General features: G+C 36.9%; 1 protein-coding gene across 6 annotated transcripts in view; it reads left to right on the top strand.

Annotated features, from left to right (window-relative positions):
• Positions 1-20,455, top strand: part of SPOCK3 (SPARC/osteonectin, cwcv and kazal like domains proteoglycan 3) — a 585,918-nt gene that overhangs the window by 244,072 nt on the left and 321,391 nt on the right. For 4 of the 6 annotated variants that reach the window (XM_046940440.1, XM_046940439.1, XM_046940444.1 and 1 more), the window contains exon 7: positions 19,076-19,218. The exons of the other annotated variants lie outside the window; for them this stretch is intronic. The gene's annotated coding sequence lies outside the window, so the exon portion shown is untranslated. The remainder of the gene's footprint in view (positions 1-19,075; positions 19,219-20,455) is intronic. 6 annotated transcript variants of the gene reach the window in all.

The following is a 20,455-nucleotide window of genomic DNA, read 5'->3' as shown; positions in this document are numbered from 1 at the left end:
TTCATGCATTATCTTATAACAGTGAGGGAAAGTGAATGTAGTGAGGAAACCTCTCCAGAAAGCTGCAAGTATTTTGAGTTCTAGTACTCCTGCTCATCTTTGCAACTGAAGATGCTGCTCTGGTTTGGAGGAGGCAAAGGGTTTGGAGGAGTGAAGGGGAGTGAAAGTGAAGTAAGTAATTACAGAAACCCTGGAACTCATAAGCAACCTGTTTTTTCCCCTTCCGTTACTTTTTTTTCCTGTAGCATATGTTATTTCAGAAGCTGTGAGTGGAAACGTGAGATACGCATTCTTTCTCCCTGTTAGTTCTGTTTCGTAGTTCTCTTCCTTAATGTGGTTCTCTTGGCATTTTGGCAATATGAATACTGATTTCACCACGGGTTGCTATTTCATCTCAGACTTAGCTGTAGTGTATTTCTGCAGTGTAAATTTAAATTAGAATTAGTTATTGGTCATACGGATTCATTGTTGTTCGTGTCAAGATGTTCTTGTACCCAGGTCTCCAGACTATACATAATCACTGTTGTTTTATGTAATGTAACTTTCACCTGCATAATTTCATTGCTGGAGATGGGACTTTCATTATCTGTTCTGTCACAGATTAACCAGGGCTGAAACTTTATTGAAGCAGTTAAGAGACTCATTCTTCACCCCATTTAGGAAGTGAAAAGATTTGTTATTATGTTCATACACGGAAACTGAGTCTTTGAGAAAGCTGAGAGAGAGAGGATGTGTGCAGTGCTAGTGGTAATGAGTGTCTGGAAGTGATGATGGTGCACAGTCTTCCAGGGCAACGTCCCCTTAGACTTTCTCAGATTCCAGATGTTTGGGGGAATTTTTTTGGCATGTCTCGAGTTAGGCTTTTGGATATCCAGGGTTATTCAGGAGGTACTCCCTGTATGTCTGTGCTGTGCCTTCCTCGTGCTTTACTAAGCATCTGCCTCTGGTTGCTGTGAAGAGCTGGTTGCAGAGCTAGATGGACCTTCACCTGGCTTTTGGTAAGGTATTCTTAGGAGGTGATGTGAAACTTCTTGACACTCTGCATTTTTGAAAAATGTAAGCTGGATTTTTTGGCTGTTTGCATGGAGACATCAGAGCCTAAACCCAGAAGTCTGGTGTTGAAAATTCTCAAAGTCTTGTATGAATAATGGTTTTCAAATAACTCAATAAGTCCTAGCATGAAAATGTTACAGAAGTCGCATTAAGAACATAGAAAGGAAAGCTTTTTAATTAATTAAAGTGCTTTCTGAATTGGCAGATAATTTTTCCCTGGAGATCTCTAAAATATGCATAAAATGCTAGTGTACACAGAATTAAATCTCACAACAAATCAGGAACTTCTCTCTTTACACTCAGTGCAGCACAAAATAGAGGTCTTGAAGGAGTCAGCTTGCTGCCAAAATAATTTTCCAACACTTTCTTCTTCTCTTCTAATTTTGTTGGCTCACTAGCTTGTGAGTATAATTTCTTCTATGTTTGTGTGCTGTGGAAAAAGGAACAAAAGATTGGATGCATTATGATAAGGGCTCTCAGGGTTCAAGAAAAATTCTCAGTATTTTGGTGTAGGTTAGAAATTTTGCTCTCTGGCTGAAAACACATCTGCCTCCCTTGACTACTGTGATAAAAGCCTTCCACTGATGCGTTACCCTCAGGAGTAACGAGGGAATCTGTCAGGGACCTGCATTTCCTCTTGAAGTCCCAGCTGTGCAGCTTACAGATTTATCGTGTGCTCCATGTGAGAAGTGCCTCAGCACTGCTCTTCGTGTAAGGCAAACTGAGCTGAATTGGGCCTCTAATCAAACAAAGCAGAGGCTTATCCACCGTATCTGCTGTAGATAACCTATAGAAGATAAGGCATAAAGAAATATAGGTAAAGAACTAAAAAAGTGAAAATAAAGTCTGTATCTCTCTTATGACTTTCCTCTGGCAGAGCTTCAGGTCAGGCTTCTTTATGTTGCATATGTTGTATAACATCTGTGAAATAAATTTTTATAACCTACTTTTATAAATAAAATTTACATAACCATATACTCTGAAAAGATTATCAGTAATTCCATGGAAACTTGTGATGCCAGGTGAAGAACTCGGAAAGTGAGTGAGCAAATGGTAATCCGTAGCATATGGCTTTCCTAGTCATCCCTCAACTAGTCATTCAAAAATGCATTGGTATTAAACAGCCACCTAGTCAGTTTGTTGCTTTTTTCTTCGGAGTACATTTATAAAGTTCTAAAAGGGTTAATGGGATATAATAGAAATTGGTAATTTGAGTGATAGTAATATTGTAACAGCATTTGTCCTGGGCTACCAACATTGTTGAACCCAGGCGGAATGCCGAACTGCAGACTGGCTCCACCTGCAGGATTATACTTTGTGCTGCATAGACATTTCCTTGCAGATTAAGCTATCATATGGCCAGTTTAACATGTGAGGAGCACAGAAGATTCAGACTACCAAAAGAAAAAAGCAGGGCTAACGCACTGGCAGAGAACCCAATGCATCTGAATGTATCTCATGCTCTGTTATGACTGTCCTTTTACAAAAATGGCTCTGGTTGCAAGCAACCACCTGTTCATTTAATAGTTTATGCAACAATCCGTGGTGCTTGAGTATCTGCACCTTTAAAGCATTATTAAACTTCTAAAAGCTGTTTACAAGTTAAGTCTCTCAGTTCTGTCCACTTTCATCCTACAGGACAGCTAACTTGGAAACAAGTTAGTGCATAACCAGATATTCCCTGCTGTTGTCATTTGAATGGGTTAGAGTAATTTGTTGGGTTGTTTTTTTTTTCTTTTTTTGGTCGTATGTAAGGAGTGCATATGTATAAGGCCATGTAATCAAGGTCAGAATATACTGATTTATGATTACATTGCTGTTTAAATTTTTTAAAGAGTTCTAATTATGTAAAATTATGAAAATATGTTGTTTGTGAGTAATCTTTCAGGAATAGATCTCCAACCAAATGTTTTGCATTTGTCTGTAAACAGTATTCTTTGCATGCAAGGAATTTTATAAGAGCTTTATTAAATATTTTTAGAAGGGATTTATTGTTGTAACAAACTGGTTCGTGTTCATCAGCAGAGCTCTTTTTATCATCTGTACCACTTAGGTGTGAATACATTATATGCAAACTGTACCATTGATGGGTGGGAAATACTGGACTTTGTTCAAAATGGTATTTATTTTGGAACTTTATCATAAGGTTGCAGCCGTGGGATTGTTGGAAGAAAATTGTTTTTGTGTGATCAATGTGGAGATAGAAAGCTGGGGGGAAGCTCAGCAAATATTTGCTGATTGCTTTCAACTGAGCACAGAATCAAATGGCGGTTCTGGAAGATGGAAATGCTTGGCAGGAGTTAGGATGCTTTCATGTGATCAGCAGTCTTAGAGATAATGATCGGTATTATGCAGAAAGGTGTACAGCCTTTGAAAACAACAGGAAAAGTAGTTTATTTCCCCTGCCCTACCCCACAGACTTGTGAAGAGGAAAATGCAACGTTTTTTCTGTTTTCTTATCATGCAAGTTATGACATTTCGAAACTAAATGAAAGTGAACTGAGTGTCAGCATTTTTTCTGTGCACATTTTTATTTGTTTAGCAAATCTATGCATCTTTCTGGAAATGCCTATCTTCTCTGTTTTGAAGAGCTATTTTGCTGCTGTGATTTGTTCCAGAAGATATGCAAGCAACAGGTCCTTTCAAAACATTTTGCTGAAGAAATAATTGGAAAATATATAGGACCAAAACGGTGTGTCTTACCATTAACAGAGCAGACTGTTTCCCTTTAGAAAATGCGAAGCGTTAAATTCTAATATGGTGTTGGGAGAACTCTGAGATAATCCACGTAAATGAAAGTTCCCCTTGACTACAGTCCATTTACATTCATTTGGTATGAATTTATTGAGAGCAGGTGTAAACCCAACAATTTATAGCTATTCTTACAGTTCTGTTTTTTAACATAACTTCCTGACAGAAGAATTTTATAGGATTAATGTTAAATTTTACACTTCTGCTTCTCCCGAGGGATATTCTCATTGTTACATCTACCTGCCTTCATCAATGGCACAACTATGTGTGTCATCATGCCTATCACATTCTGCATTGGAACCATACCTCCCTGCTAATACTGCACCTGCCATGAATTACATCCTTAATGATGAGACGTTTGTTTTTCAGAAAAATGACTAGAAAGTAACAGAAAGTTTGCAATGGGAAGTTTGTGGGCTGCGTTGCCCTCGTTGTTGCTTGATTGAAAATGGTGCTCTTTACTCATGAAATCATCTGTGTGACCCTCCACAAAATTAACATCCCTTTGAATGAAGATTCGCATCTATGTCAATCATGCAATTCAACACAGTGTGAACTTTTTCTGTTGCAGGTCTGGAGCATGCCATTAAGAATTAATAATGTCTTCTGAATTATTATTAATAATTATCTTCTAAAGATAAGTGTGAGCAACAATTCAGATTCAGTAGATCCAGTCTTCTAAATTCCAACAATTTTATTAAAATTTAAGAGCAAGCTATTCAGGTGTACCTCAGTGGATGATCATTGTGGTCCTTTTCAACCCAGGCCATTCTATGATATGATACCATAAGTATAGTTGGATACATCATACTGCAACTGACATTTTTCCATTTTTGCCACTTGTAAATACACCAACTAACATTGTCATTAAAGAAATAAACAGTGTATCCATTGTATTTGGCTGTCAACTAAGTTTAATTCCCTGGAACGGTTAAATAGGGAATATATTGTACCATATATTTGTATCATAAAATGTTCACCTATAATTACTGTATTATGAAAGGCAGAAATTTATTTTCATTACAGTCACTCGACACAGTGATACCTTAAAGTAGGGTGAAACAGTGATCATTACTACAGCATTCTTCACATTCAAATAGTGTTTCTTTGCTTTTCTGGATATTTATCTGGGAGAACAATTCTGGTTTAAGAAATTAATGCCACATGCTTCATATTGCTTCAGTCTTTATTTTCCCCCTCCTGTTTAAAGGTATTTTGAAAATACCTCTGCTTTAGTAGAGAAGAATGAATTCAGGCAATTTACATGAGAACTTTCTTATTTTTGAGTATACACCCAAATGTAAGTGACTTTAGTACTGCGGTGTAGAAATGCTGTTGATTTACTCCTAGGACCTACCTGAATCACACAGAATGTTCTGTGAGTGCAGTTCCAAGGGCAACTTGCCTACATATCCTATGGAGCAAATAACTAACCTTGATGTAGGATTTTCCATGTATCCTTCATGTATTTTCCGTGTGATGTCTTTATTTTTTTTTAACATTAACAAAGTATGTAAAAATGAGGTAACATCAGTGAGAAGATTTTCACTTCTAAAATCAGAAAGTAATATTACATCTTTGAGAAGAATATTAACTCAGTGCTTCAAGAATTACAGAGATTGTTGATTAATCTTCAGTGGTGTTGATTGTTGGTTGGTTGTCTTTTGTTTCTTTTCCCTGTCATTGGTTGTTTGAGCTTACAAATATGTATATCATATTCTGCCAAGTTCGTTTTTCTTTCTTCCTGTTTATTCCTTTACTTCTGTGCTTGTTTCCCTCTCCTTTATCTCTTGTTAATGACAACATAAGGCCAATAGTATGTGTACACTAGCAAATCTCAAATCGTCAGGGTAACATGGTCACTTAAAAAATACATTCAAGTTATTCTGTTTCCCAAGATACATAATCTATACTTTTTTTTTCTCAGTAAACAAATGAATCTGTCATGCCTTTAATAATCTGTAAGTTAACTGAGCATTAACTGATTAAGTAATAAAAATACTATTGTTTTATTTTATGGTGGCAAAGCTGAGAAAATTAGGAGGATTGGAGTCCCAGTGTACAATCATTATGTAAACGCAAGTTGAAACCATTCCTCCCTTACACTAGAGCCTTAGTCCTTTGCTGTTTTATGCATATGCTTAATGTTAGATTAATCTTGTCCTTTGCCCAAATTTGGTTTTCACCAGAACGTTAGAAATGCTTGTGTCTGCAGCTATAGATGTTTGTGTGGGATGAGAGGTCACTGGCTCTTTTGCAGATACCAGAGCAGTCTGAAAGCTCATGCTTCTACATGCATACCAAGCCATATCCTCTTGCCTCTCCATCGTTCTGTTCCTCAGAGCAAAAAAGAGAAAGCATAGCATGTCCCCTGCAGTGTAACAGTTCAGTTCTGCTGAATGCTGATAAGAGGCAATTTTCTTTACCATTTTAAGGACCTACAGCTATAATGAGCCTTCATGAAAGCAATAATAGAAACCATTGTCTCAGTCTGACTTAAAGCAAAATAGTTTATTTTAATGTTGCATACTGAATATGTGTGATTGTAATGAGAAATTCTGTTTATCTAAAGATGTGTATATGAGTATTCAGTTTTCCTACCACATTTTTGAGTGTCTGAATTTAGAAATGATGATAACAATTTCTTTATTTTTATTTACTTGCTTCCAGTAGATAAAATAGCAAAGAGAGGATGTTAAGATTGCATAAATTAGAGCGCGTAAGCTCACAAGGCAATAGATGGAAGTTACTATGGAAACTTCTATTCAAAGTATTTGTTACTGTTATTATTCCATGCTTATTCTTGCATTAACCGATGAGCAATAAAATAATTGTTTGAAACATTAGGTAACAAATCTAGAAATGTCTTCAAAACTGGAAAGTTATTAAATACCAATAATAGCAATATGTAATTACAATAAATAAAACATCAGCATCATTTCTGTTTCAGATCATTGGCCAAAAAATTTACTCCAGATCTGTGATCGGTCATTTATTATTTTGGTTACAAAATTGGACAACACAAGCTTAGCACAGATGAAAATACCAACTAAGATGAATACTGAATATCAAGGAAGTATTGATAGCAAATTTTCTTTTGCGTGGTTAAAATCATAAGGATATGAAATGCTTCATGAAAGACAAGCATTATTATTTTTAAGAAATCATAGAATCGTACAATGGCTTGGGTGGGAAGGGACCCCAAAGACCCCCCCCAGTATTGGGCAAGGTTGCCAACCACTCAGTCAGACTGCCAAGCAACTCATCCAGCCTGGCCTTGAATGTCTGCAGGGATGGGGGCATCCTCAACCTCTCTGGACAACCTGTTCCGGTGCCTCACCACCTTCTGAGTGAAAGCCCTGGATACAGTACTTCCAATGGGGCCTCACAAAGGAAGAGTAGAGGGGGACAGTCACCTTCCTCACCCTGCTCGCTACTCTTCTTGATGCCAACTGGCATACTGTTGGCCTTCCAGGCTGCAAGGACACACTGCTGCCTCATATCCAGCTTTTCATCCAGCAGAATCCCCAAGTCCTTTTCAGCAGGGCTGCTCTCAAGGAGATCACCTCCCAGTCTGAACTCATATGTAGGACTGCCCTGGCCCAAGTGCAAAACCTTGTGCTTGGCCTTATTGAACCTCAATTGGTTCTCATAGGTCCACTTTTCAAGTCTGTCCAGGTCCCTTTGGAGGTTATCCCTTCCTTCTGTTACATCGACTGCGCCACACAGCTTAGTGTCATCTGCAAACTTACTGAGAGTACACTCAGTCTCACAGTCTTTGTTGACAAAGATGTTCAAGAGCCACAGTCCCAAGACAGATGTCTGGGGGACACCATTCGTGATTGGCCTCCACCTGGATATAGAGCCATTGACAACAACTCTTTGGCTGTAAAGTAGGCTACCTAACATCAAAATCCTGGGCTAGAAAGCTGGGTTATCTACTGCAGCCCTCCTCCTGTTGTGCTTGATGGTGAAAACCAGCACATTAAGGTCGGTGCTATGATTTTAACAGTTGTGGGGAGTTGCAGGAAGCCAAGAGTCAGCAAATGACCTGGTGTGCTGCTGGAAGAGCATGCCAAACAATTTCATTGTTTCCCAGAGAATAAAAATTACAATTGTTGTGGTCTTACTCCTTAAAGAATAACTTCTTTGTCTGTCTTCTGCCTGTGTCTGATTTTCTATTAGTTCAACTAAACAAGAATGTTTACTGTTTGGAGTCATTTTATGGGATTCTACTGAGTGGTACCACTTCTTGTAAAGTAGTCCCATGCTGAGGGGAGAGTGTTGGGTAACTGAAAGCTGAGTTGGATCCTTTGGCTTCTCTGAATTGGGATTAGTAAGATTTTAAAGTATAGAAGAGAACTGCGATACTTCTCTTCATCAGCTATTTGCTTTGGGATCTCTTGAGTGTGGATTGCTTTTTGTGTAACTTAAATCAGTTACTGAAGGCCATCACAGTCTCCTTTGAGTGAGGCATGGGTGCTGGAACCATGACTCATTGAACAGTATGTTCGCTGAAACTGATGTTTAAATAGAATACTCAGACTGATCATCATGAGAAATAGGTGCAAATTGCCATCTTTTATCAGAAGACAAGATGTGTGAGGAGCAGCTGAGGTCCTTTGGTTTGTTCAGCCCAGAGTGGAGGAGGCTGAGGGGAGGCCTCTTAGCAGACTTCAGCTCCTCACAGGGAGTGGAGGGTATTGTTGATCTCTGCTCTCTGGTGATAGTGACAGGACCCAAGGGAATGGAATGGCATGGAGCTGCAACAGGGTGGGGTGAGGCTGAGTATTAGGAAAAGGCTCTGCACCAGAGTGTAGTCGGTCACTGGGACAGGCTGCACAGGGTACCAAGCTGCCAGAGTTCAAGGATCATTTGGACGCTGCTCACAAACATAGGGTTTGAATATTGGGCGGTTCTGTGTGGAGCCAGGAGTTGGACTCAGTGATTCCTGTATGTCCCTTCCAACTCTAGGCATTCTGTTATTCTGTCTACTTCATATGATCAGCACGACGTGAATATTTCAGAAAAAGCAAAGATCTTGCTAGGTGCTAAAACAAAAGGAATTTAGGTTCAAAATTTGCTTCTTATACCCAGTTCTCTTTTTTTCTTCTTTTATCGTTTTTTGATAAAATTTTCATTAACATCTGCATTGTGAAAATCTGCTTCTGTCTGACCACGTTTGCCAATTGAGCTATTCAACGGGTACCTTCATGTATAGGAGATGTGTTCCCCCTTTGCTTTGCCAGGCTGTGCAGTAGGTACAGAGGGAGAGCTTCTGGATCAGGGAGTGAGCCAGACATCTAAATCAGCTTTTGCTCACCACTCCAAAGCAAATTAATTATCCAAAGCATAGGTGAGGGCACTGGTTAAAAATTCCGATTTTGATGTGTGTATTAGAGGGTGCTTGGTGGGAAGGTGTAACAGGCAGTGGAGAGGAACTCTCTTGACAGCAAATGGTTGGGTTCTTGCACTTAAGAGGAAGTGGAGAATAGCTGTTAGGAAAGCACAGATGTTTGAGTTTAAAGAAGTAATAAAAAAATGAGCAGAACAAACAGTACTTTGTAAAGAATCTCTGATATAAAAACCAATATGAAGCCATCAACAGAAACAAAAGAGGTTGCAAATAGCCTTGGTGACCGGATTAAGTGATGTACATTTTGTGGAGCTTAGCACTGCTAGGAAAGGTGTGTTTTGCATTCATCTGTCCCCTGGGAAGCACAGCAGAAATGAATGTGCACATATTTTTTAATATTTTTAAGCATGTAGAATTTTAAGTTGTTCTCCCCCCTCCCACTCCCATCTTTAGGGAAAGCTTTTTGTAGTGTGAGAATAGATACTATAGCCCCACCTTCTAGTAAGAGCAACCACACAAGGTGTTTATGGTACCCCATAATGACTGCTAAAAATTAGGTGTATACACGTATAAAAAACAACCAAACAAAAAGCTTGCAAACAAAATAAAGCATCTGAGATTAAAAATGAGTGAGGTAATTTTTCTACCTAGCTGAATGAAATTTGTTTGAAGGACTCTTCTCTTGAGAACTTTTTTTCTCAAGTTACTTTTGTGTTATTCTCTGTTGATTCATATTTGACCGTGATCCGTGGTCATGGCAGTTGGATCACCTTGATTCTTTCCTTAACAAGAAGAAATTCTCATTCTTATTTTGCCATGAACTGGTACGATGTTTTCAAACAGTTTTAAGGGAAGGAGAAAACTGAATAACAATTGGGCAGAAACATTTATGCTGGCTATATTGTCAGCAGGGCCAAGTGCAAAAACATGAAGAAGTAATGATTGTGTAACTTTGCCTGCGTGTTTAAAAGAACAGTAATTGAGTCATTCTTCGACTGTACAACTTTGAAGTTTGCCTGTGTTTCTGGGTGTCAGTTAGCCAAATAACTGTTTGGGAATGTTTAAAAAGTCACTGTAATATTAATGCCAAATTTGGAGGAACACAAAACATTGTTGTCATCAACAATTACCGTGTAATTAAATAATCAAAACGTTAAAATGATCCAAGGTGGAACAACTTGATCCAGTACTATGGTAGCAAATGAATAATACTATTTTATTTCTTCTGGGCTACATCTTGAATAGTTTTGTTTAAGCTGGTTTGTTGTGGCTTTTTTTTTTCTTTTTTTATATACAATATGTTTTGATATTTAGTGTTTGTAAAACGGTTATGACTATATAATGCTCTGTTCAGAGGAACAAAGAGGTCTCCAGCGGGATTGATTCTGCTGAACAGAAATGGCAGGTGTTACTTTGCATTACAATAGGATCAGTACAGCACCTCCTCCATTATGTCCCTTCATAATGCTACTGCAATTTCTATCAGCATTGTTACTGGGGTTCTTCAAGGGATGTGATTGGTAGTTATGGAGGCTATTAAAATAACTATCAATTCTATTGATAATTTTAAAAAGATTTAAACCTGAATGCAGTGTTTATAATTGCAGATTTTTTATTTATTTTTTTTAAATCTGGTGTCTCCTGTTTTTATTGTTACTGAAGTATATGTTATTTTCCTCCTTACTTCTTCAATTGTGAGGCTGTGCAAAAGAAAAGAAAAAAGCACTGGAGAGAAACATATTCTTTAAGATGCTAGACTATTTTGTCAGAACCAACCTGCTAATAGGAAACTCCCTCCTTCTCTTCAGAGCTTTCCTCCCTTCACTGTCAATGACAGCAAAATTGCTCATTTGGATACCACAGCCCTTTGAGCTACAGCCTCCTTTGCTTTACTTTAAATTCTTCCCCCTTCTTTCTTCTTAATTTTATGCACTCCTCTGGTTCATCCTCCAACCATTTCATTAGAAAGGTTTTAAAGCTTAATTTTCTGCAGAAAAACCTGCTCTGCATCTATGTGTTGTTCTGCCTTCAGCATCAGCTCTGATGTGCACCAGCACAGAGACTTGTCCCTTTTCCATCTCAGTTGGGTCTCATGTGGTTTTTGATATAACAGTGGGTTAAACCCTCAGTCTAGTTGGAAATGGGAGCCTGTCCATTTGAGATTCATTGCTGCATGCTCACCTTCAGAAAGAACCTTTGAAAGAGGCTCTGCTTTGCAGCTCCTCTAAATAGCACCACAGAATGCTGAATCAAGAAAAGAGTATCTAGTAAGTGGGTTTGCAATAAACTTTCATTTTGAGCCTTCGTTTCATACAGAATGAGCTCAGACTATTCAATTTTCAGATATAGGGACTGTTTCTGAAAGTAACCCTTTTTTGTCTTGCACATCCTTAGAAATTGTTTCTGTACTTCTCTCTCTTGCCATATTTATGCTATAATCAAACTGTATTATCTGCTTATTGCTGCTTGCTTTCTTTGATAATATTTGAAATGCAAGTAATTCTAAATGGAGGAACACGCATGCCATAAGGAAGAAGGCTTTTGTCTTTAGCTTTCTTAGGAAAGATCTTTTCCTCCTGTACACTGCAAAGCGCAATATCATCACTCCTTTAATTGTCAGTTCTTTATATGTAAAATCCCTCCTCAGACCTATGGCAGCTCACCGGACCAACCTGTTTTCAGATTTATAGCATGCACTCAACAGCACTCTGCTTTAATGAGTGCAATTCATATCCCTGAACAGTAACAGCTGCCCAGCCTTTGCACATCAGTCCATCTTCCGTTTAACAGAAGCACTACTTTTTCCTGTTCATTTCAATGAAAGATGGGAATTCACTATGAAATAAATACCCTTTAGTCACTGACATAAGTATTAATGCTAATGTAAACAACAGAAACATAAATAGCAAGACCTGTCTCTTGGTTGTTATATCAGAACGTGAATGTTCTCTCTACCATTGTCAATGTCAAATTATTAGCCATCTGCACCACAAAATAAATCATAATCTCTAAATATCATTGGATATTCCACAAACTTCCAGGTAGATGGGAAGAGTTACGTCTCTAAAGCTGTGTATTGACTCCTCAGAAACACGCTTGGGAAATGCACAGATTTTAGCAGTTCTCAGTTCTCTGTTATGTTGTAAAGGGTAGACTGTGCAGTTACATGGGAGTAAGGTCAAGTGTGGGGCTGAAGCATCAGCTGAAAATAAATATGGAACAAAAAGAGTCGCTGTAATTTGTTAACATAAACAAAATCTATGAACCTATGAGAAACTCAGACTTCCCAGTCCAAATCTGCAGTCTTGTTATACACCTTCTAAGAACATTACAAGGAGAGTTTTTAAAATAATGGTTCTAGCAGTATGGGACGATCTTGTTCAGTGTTGTGAAGTCTTGTCATGGGAATAAAGTAGATGATATTTCAACTCTGACCAAAATTAGTCAGCACTGAGTGCATTTACGACCATGTATTTAATATTACTACAAAGGCCAACATGGTGGGCTTGTAGTCCATGATTAAGACTCAGGGAATATGCAGTAATTGTGAGAAAATAATTACAGGGGTGTAATGGTAGAATAGGGTAAAAAAAAAGTACCATGTCAATAAATAAGAGAATTTAAAAAAATAATTTTAAGATTTTGGAATGGTTATGAGTACTGAATTGAGCTTTTAAAAAGCAAACCCTGTCAAGTTTGGCCTTAAGTTTTAGGTTTTGATTTAATCTACTTTTGACTTAAAGCACTAAGTTCTTTGGAGCAAGTGAATTTTCTGAATTTGGGATCTGTAATGCCAACATAAGGCATTTGCAAATCTGTACTATGCTATTTAGCCTTGTTATATTACAAATAATATACAGATATTAAGTCCTGATGGCAAAGGATGGTTTTGTTCCTTGTATTTCTCACCTCGTCATTGTAAGAATTTGCTCTTATACCAGTCTCAAATCTAGTTTTCACATACCTAGTAGTATTGCTAAGCAGAAGACTATGAACGTTTGGAATAGGTTATGTATGTGTAGAAGATGAATTGCACGAAACTTACCAGCCTGGATAAAAAGATAATTATGGAAGGAATTTATGAGTCTATAAATTTATGACTTTTATGGAAAAGGAGAAAAAAGAACACCACTCACTCTGCCAAGAAAGGAGGAACTAATTATGTGATAGAGTACTAGTTAATTATTGAGTCATATGTTGACTGCTCATTTATCTTTTGCATTCAGGATTTTAGCCGATGTGTTTCTTATTTGTTTTGTGTAGTGCAGCCTTTTTGTGTATCATCAAACAGTTTCAGATACGATAAAATTGAAGTGACTGACTTCAGAATGAGACACAAGTATTCATGAACTGACCACATCAGAGATGTCACTTCAGCTACACACTCCTTTCCCAATGCTTCTTGATTTTATGCTGTCAAATAAGTTCCCAAATACCACCACATTTTCCCTAGCTCTGCATAATATTCAAGGTTATTACCTAGCTGCCAAAGGTGTAGCTGACTGACAGTGGAATGAAGTTAGGATAAACAATAATGTTTTATGGTTAGCATAGTGCAGAATAAAATGTCAGCTTCAATTTCTTAACTATGAGCATTCACAAGCACTGTATCACTGTATCCGTCTTGCCATTCAAAGTAGTTTTTCATCCTCAGCAAAGTAATGAAAAGAGACAAGGGAATCATATGTCTGACAGATGCAGCATTTGCCTTTTTGAGGACTTCTCCTTTGACTTAATTATCATGCAGAGGAAAGCTATTGATATCCTCTGATTTCTGTGTAAAAGATAAGGTTTATTTTTACTATATATTGCAGCTCATAATAGCATATGGAAAGGGTATTATGGTTGCAGTCCTTTACCACACATAGATAGAAGATCCACAAGAACAGACCTCTGTTTTTGAGTTAGAAGAATCTAGAACAGCTTCACTTATTTGGCCAATCATTCTGTTAATAAATGAAAGCTATTCTTAAAAATACAGAACAAGCAGACTTCAATACAGAGCAGAACCATGTCAGAATTGTAGTGCTATTCGTTGGTAAGTGACAGTTGTAGGGTTCTTTTCAGCTCATACAGTGTGAGGTTGGATTTAAAAAAAAAGCTGCAACTCAGTTTGCTTTGCTTGAAAAAGTTCTGTAAAGGATCACTTTATTCTTTTAATGCCTCCAACATTCAGAAAAGAGAGTTGATGCTGCACTGACGTTTGCATTAAAAAGTAATTTTATTATAAATGTTATTATAAACTGCATTAATTTTTGAGAAAAGGATGGGTTTCTATAACAAAATACTTTAAAGATAATTCATTTTATCTATAATTTAAGAAGTCTTTTCCTTTCTTCCTCCTTCCTAAATTTACTACTGGATAAAATGCGTTAAAGAATCTATTTCACAGGCATTTGTTTCCTGTGCGATGTTAGAATTCCTAATGTCACCTGATGAATCAGAAGATCCTCCTGCCCTTGCTGGGCTTTGGACTGGTTCCTGGGTGAGAATGCCTTTGAAATGCATAGAAATAAATACATCCTCAAGGAGAGAATAAACAGTTGAAGTTTAATTGTCATAACACAAAATTTCTATTATAAATTAGTGGAGAAAACATTAAAATGGATACTGGATAGGATTATTCTACTGAAAAGTTTTCTATGAAGAATAGGATACTTTTTTTCTATCAGTGAGATGACATTTATTGTGAAAACAGTAAACATTTATTGCAGACACAAAACACTTGAAATTGAGTAGCCATGCCTAAATAGTGACTAAGAATTCCTACCATAGAATTGTCCAGAAATACTTATTCTTTCTTTCAGTTCACTCACACACTCACTGCTGGTTTCTTTTTAATAGCTTTCCTCTTGAAAACAATGACAGGTTCAGCAATCTGTGCAGTATCAGACATCAAAGCCCCACATACATATCATTTGTACATCTTTTGTAGTAGTCCTTTATTCTCAACAGTGAAATATTTGAAAAACTGTATTGCAGACTTCCATAATATGACAATATCTCTCTTTTATTGCAGCCATGGGTAAGCAGCAGAGCTTTAAGTTATATTGGTGTTTGAGTTATCACTAAAACTAATGAATTTTGACCTCAGAGATATTGATTCATTGAAACTCATTGCTGTCCTTCTGTTGGGAAGGAGAAATGAAGCTGTTGGTTTCTAAGAGATTCATTTGGGATTCATTTACCAGTTCTCATATAAGTTGACCTTGAAGATATTTTGAGAAAAAATTGTGTTCTGTGGTAAAAGCATAGGCTAGATTGGCCAGCAATGTTGACTCTTTTGATAGCATCAGGGTAAAAAGAATGCTTCTTTGTATCTGTTGCAGCTCATCTGAAGAGGGAGGGGGCTAAAGAAGTGTGAGATCCAATGTGGAGACAATCAGCAGAAGTAAAATTAAGGATACGAAGTTTGTCAGTCAACACTGAACCAAGAGGTCTCTCAGAAATTTTCCAGATGGGTGAGCTTTGTGTGTTGTCTGGCCCTATGGAAGACAACTCATAGCTCTGGCTGTAACACAAACTGAGTGAACGAAAAGATTTTCATTTCACCCCTCTTTAGCTTTGTTATCCTCTAAAATGGCCTTAGATTAAATTTAAGCCTGGTAGGATTACAGTACTGTGCATCTGTGCTAAAGAATGTAGGTTGCCATGCTATGTGTCTAAGCAATACTTGCCTGCTCTTTCAAGCAACTTTTCACAACATCTGAGCTGGAAAATAAAAAGGAAACAAAAGATGTGGGAATGATGAGCTGAACAGGTTTTATTTTTGAATAATCTGTTTTTCATTCTCTTAATTCCCCATCCCATTTTTACAATCTTACGTGCTGAAGTGTAACAAAACTTGGATTTATTTATTCTTTATATATAAATTCCAGCGAAACTTTAGAGACAGCTCTTGGGGAGAAGAATACATTGCTACATTAGTGTGTGTTTCTGTGCATCTGGACACAACTCTCTTCTATCTCTTCAAGGACTCTTTTGTTTACCATGTTGTTCATTGTTTTAGATAAGTACTTGGCTTCTGATATTGGCTCTTGTATTGTTTGTTGCCTCTAACCAGACAATGATAGAAACACGTTTTAACCTTTTGGCTGCTTGGTCTTTGTGCTCTGAATACATCTGTGAGATGGACCCTCCCAGAAAGGACAAAAACAGTTATGTTGCCTACAGGTATGAGTAGTCTACATCTTGGGATGTATTCATGAGGTATTTACGTTCTCCTCACGTTGCCTATCAGTGATTTCCTTCTATTCTTTCACTTAGCTTAAAAAGAAAAAAAAAACCAAACAAAACCAAAAAACCAAACCCAACAATGGTCAAGAACTATTCCAGCAAGAAAAACATCATTCTTTCATCCTGAACTATAGGCATGACAGAAGGAAGTCAGAGGGATCTTATAAAACTTTGCTGAGTAAGTTAGGTGCAGCAATTTCATGTAAAACTACAATGATTTATAGTGTAGAGTTTACCTTTCTGAAAATGCTTCTTTTTATTCTTCTCTTTACCTTTGTGACTATTACAGAATGTTGCCATCTTTGTAAATTAATAGAAGTTTAAGCCAAAGCCTCAGTGACAGTATGCATTTCTGTGGAAAAGAGCTGTGGTGCAGAAAGCCGTAGCTCTCCTTATTTCCATGTAGGTTCAAGGTAATGATGACTAACCACATATCTGTCAGAACAGTGAATGTTTTTGGCCTTCTTGCTGGGGGAGTCGCTATCCTTCCAAAATTGTGCATGTTTGCAACACTGCCAATGCAATTTCTGCATTTAAGATGGACTAAAAAAAGCAAGTTGTTATTACTACTTACCTTCTTACATCAACACTGAAGTAAGTCACATGCTGGCGCTAAATAAGCAAATTAGGGGAAAATTACATTATCTCACTTCAGAGCTATGGAAACTGAACAAAGAGTTCAAAGATGAAATTAAGGTCATAGCTATCTTGAGCTAATTCAAAGATTGTATTTTCACTCAGCAAACAGTATCTTTGCTTATGTTCACTCTCAGTTTGTTCTTCATACATTTTTCATGGGGATTCAGACCCTTCAAAGAGCTGATTACAGTACACATATTCCTTTTTTGCATGACAAGAGGTGACAGTGTAACCCAATGTAATATGGGATAGGTGCTGGTTCACTCATCTAAGCTCCTCAGTTAAGCATTTGTTAAGCGTTTGTAGGTGGTAATCCTTCAGAGCAAAGTGCTGAGGCAGTTGGTGACAAAAGGATTTTGACTGCTGAGTTCATGAAGCAAGGTGGATGACTACCACTAGAATGTTTCCTCATTTCAGAGGATCGGTTTGTGTTGGGCCAGGTGAGACTCACAAACTGGGCTGAGCATCTTTCTACATTTTGTACTTAGGAAAAATGTGATCTTATTTCTGAGGGCTTTTTTGGGGGGAAAAGGTGGTCTTTAGATGCTGCTTGAAAACCCATATCCTCAACATGGGCATTGTACCTCAAAGTGCTAGTGCAACGTGCTTTAATGTAATTTTAATATGATGCATTAAAAAAGAAAAACAACAACCAAAGTTTCACAGGTGGCTGAGAAGTAATTAACATTTGGTTACTGAAAAAACAAATATTAATTGAAGTTTGCTTAGAGGCATACTCAGAAGTAAGCAGGGCAGTCATCAATGCTGGATGCACTTCCCTGGGCTATCACAGTGTATAATGAGGCAATAAATGTGTTTTGTAATGCCTTACTTGTTATTTGATATTGATGTGATTTACTTTACAGCCTGCTATTTTTCGGTACTTAAATCACATATCAATATATAGCAGCAAACTCTGAAAATGACATAATGAAATACAAGCAGGTATGGAATGTGTTGTACACGACAGAAAACGAAGTGAAGCAAACAATATTTTGGAGTAGGATTATCCATTTTGCTAGAGACACTAGAAATATTTTTCTGCATTGATTACTCATTATATATACTTCATGGTATAAATTACATACTACATACTATGTTTTCCTAACTATTAGGTTGTTTTCCAACCATCAGGCTGGAGACCACCATTAAGTGGTGGTCTCCAGCCTAATGAAACATGGACTGTTTCATGGCAGATTTCTATTTTAAACAAGAAGAAAGAAAAACCTTGTTGTTTAACCATTTGAAAGAATTACACTGTGGAATAGTCAAGGTTCTTTCAGATTTTCTCTTTTCCGGATGGGGGAAAGTTTACTGAAATGCTTCCGTAATTCAAAGAAAATCTTTCCACACTCTTTCTATGACTCCCCCTAAGAAATAAAAGTGAAAAAACTTCAGAATAGGGAAATCGAACAGTTTGACAATCATATGTGTGAAAGGGCATTGAGTGAGGCCTTGACTAGAATATGTAGTCTGTATGAAAAATCGTCCTTCAGGTAACCTGGAGTCTTAAAAGGACTGTCAGTCCTGACAGCATTTATGAATAGACCCTATTATGCTTGCATTTTTCATTAGTTATGCCCCCATAAAACTTTCTTAATCAGTGGAAATTTCACGTTTGGCATTGCTGCCATAATTTTTTTAAATGGTCAGTTAAATTAAGACATTCTCTTGAAGTTCTCTTAAGACATTTTGTATGTTTTAAATACTTTTCAATGAGGAGAAGAATTTACGAGATACCGTAAAACATTCTCTAGAACTGATGGGTGGTACGAAAGTCTAAATGAAAGTGTTTGATTTTCTGGGCAGAATTTTGTGATGTTTCTGAATCATTAACCGCTTGCTTTGTAGTTCTCTTAAAACACCTGTTTTAAGTTCTGCTTTGCAAGAAATCTGCAATTACTTTGCCCCCTGTTTACTAAAATATTTTTCAGTGGGTAAATTTTTAGAGGGTTTCTGAATGGAAAAAAAAAAAAAACACTTTAGAAAGATTTTCCAGATTCATGCTGTTTTTTGTGTGTTATTTTTTTATCATTGTAGATCTCACCAAGTTGCTTCTGTGGTGACTATTCCTATCTGAAGATGAATGGATGCATGTATTTTTTCAGCTTGTTTTAGCTGTATCAACCTTTGTGTCCAGTAGCTGTGACAAAGGAATTAAACCTCAGCAAGATGAAATAGTGGTGAGTTTTCTTCATAACATGGATACACCTCATTAAAAATTAGGTTTCCTGCTACTGTATTCCCTTTCTCCAACAGTGGAAATAGCACAACACATGTAAAAAGAGCAGAAGATAGCTGAAAACACAATATCTTCTACTTCTAATTTGCCTTTTGATTTCCTTCAGAAGCAAAGTAAGGAAAATACTAAAGAGATGTTAGATAGCAATCTAAATCTGAGATGATCAAAAAACATGGCAAGTTTGTTTACCTGAAGTCCATGTTCACGCATTTCTGAGGTATGTTAACATGATTCTTCTTAACCTTCTGGAGTTAAGTTTCACAAAACAACACTGTGCTGTGACAGAGAAACACTTTCAAAGCATTATAATGTTATGAGCAATATATAAAGTGCTTTCTATGACATTATTTTATAAAGAGAATTTACTAGTTTTTCATTCCCAGCTCCTCAGGGTATAGAACTGTTATTTTATGCAGCTGAAACTACTTTATTTGTTCAATTTCCCTTAACAAAACTTTATAAAAGAAAACGAAAGTTCTGATACAAGAAAATAAAGATGAATTGCTGAAAATTAGAGAAGCACATTCTCCTGCTTCAGGCAGCAACTGCCAAGCTGGAGAGTTGTCCTATCCCCTCAATTAGATTGAGTTGTATTGGTGCCTGATTGCTGCTAATTAAGCATTTAAAAGGTTTCACATAGGCTGGAGCTTCAGGCTACAAACAAAATAAAACATCCATGGTTCATTATGCCTCGAAGATCGTATGGACAGATATTATTAACTCTTTATATTATAAATTCATATCTGTTATTTTTCTGAAGAGCTGGCAGTCAGTTTTTGTATTTACCCCATTATATCCTTGGAAATTAGGTCACAGACGCATAGTGCTATATAGATAAATAAAAGAACAACATTGTTATTTTTATGACTCTTTTTCAGTTATATTCCTACTTGTTCATAGCTAATAAATTAAAAGTCCACTTATTCCTTATTCTGTATTCTATAATAGGTATGTTCTGTATACCTATTTATTATTCCTTATTCTATATACCTTTTAAATGAGGTGAAAGGTGAATTTACTTGCAAGAGTAACATTCTTGCATTCTCCCAACATTCAATAGCAAATTATTGATTCACAATAATTTCTGTATAGAATAAAAACAAAGAAAAAAACCCATGCAATTCACTTTAACACATCTTCTGGGACAGAAGCACACTCTGTATTGCACTAGAGCTATT

Source organism: Gallus gallus, chromosome 4 (assembly GCF_016699485.2).
Source record: "Gallus gallus isolate bGalGal1 chromosome 4, bGalGal1.mat.broiler.GRCg7b, whole genome shotgun sequence".
NCBI lineage: Eukaryota > Metazoa > Chordata > Aves > Galliformes > Phasianidae > Gallus > Gallus gallus.
Note: the sequence above shows the minus strand (reverse complement) of the source record. Positions and strands in the feature narration are given on the sequence as shown.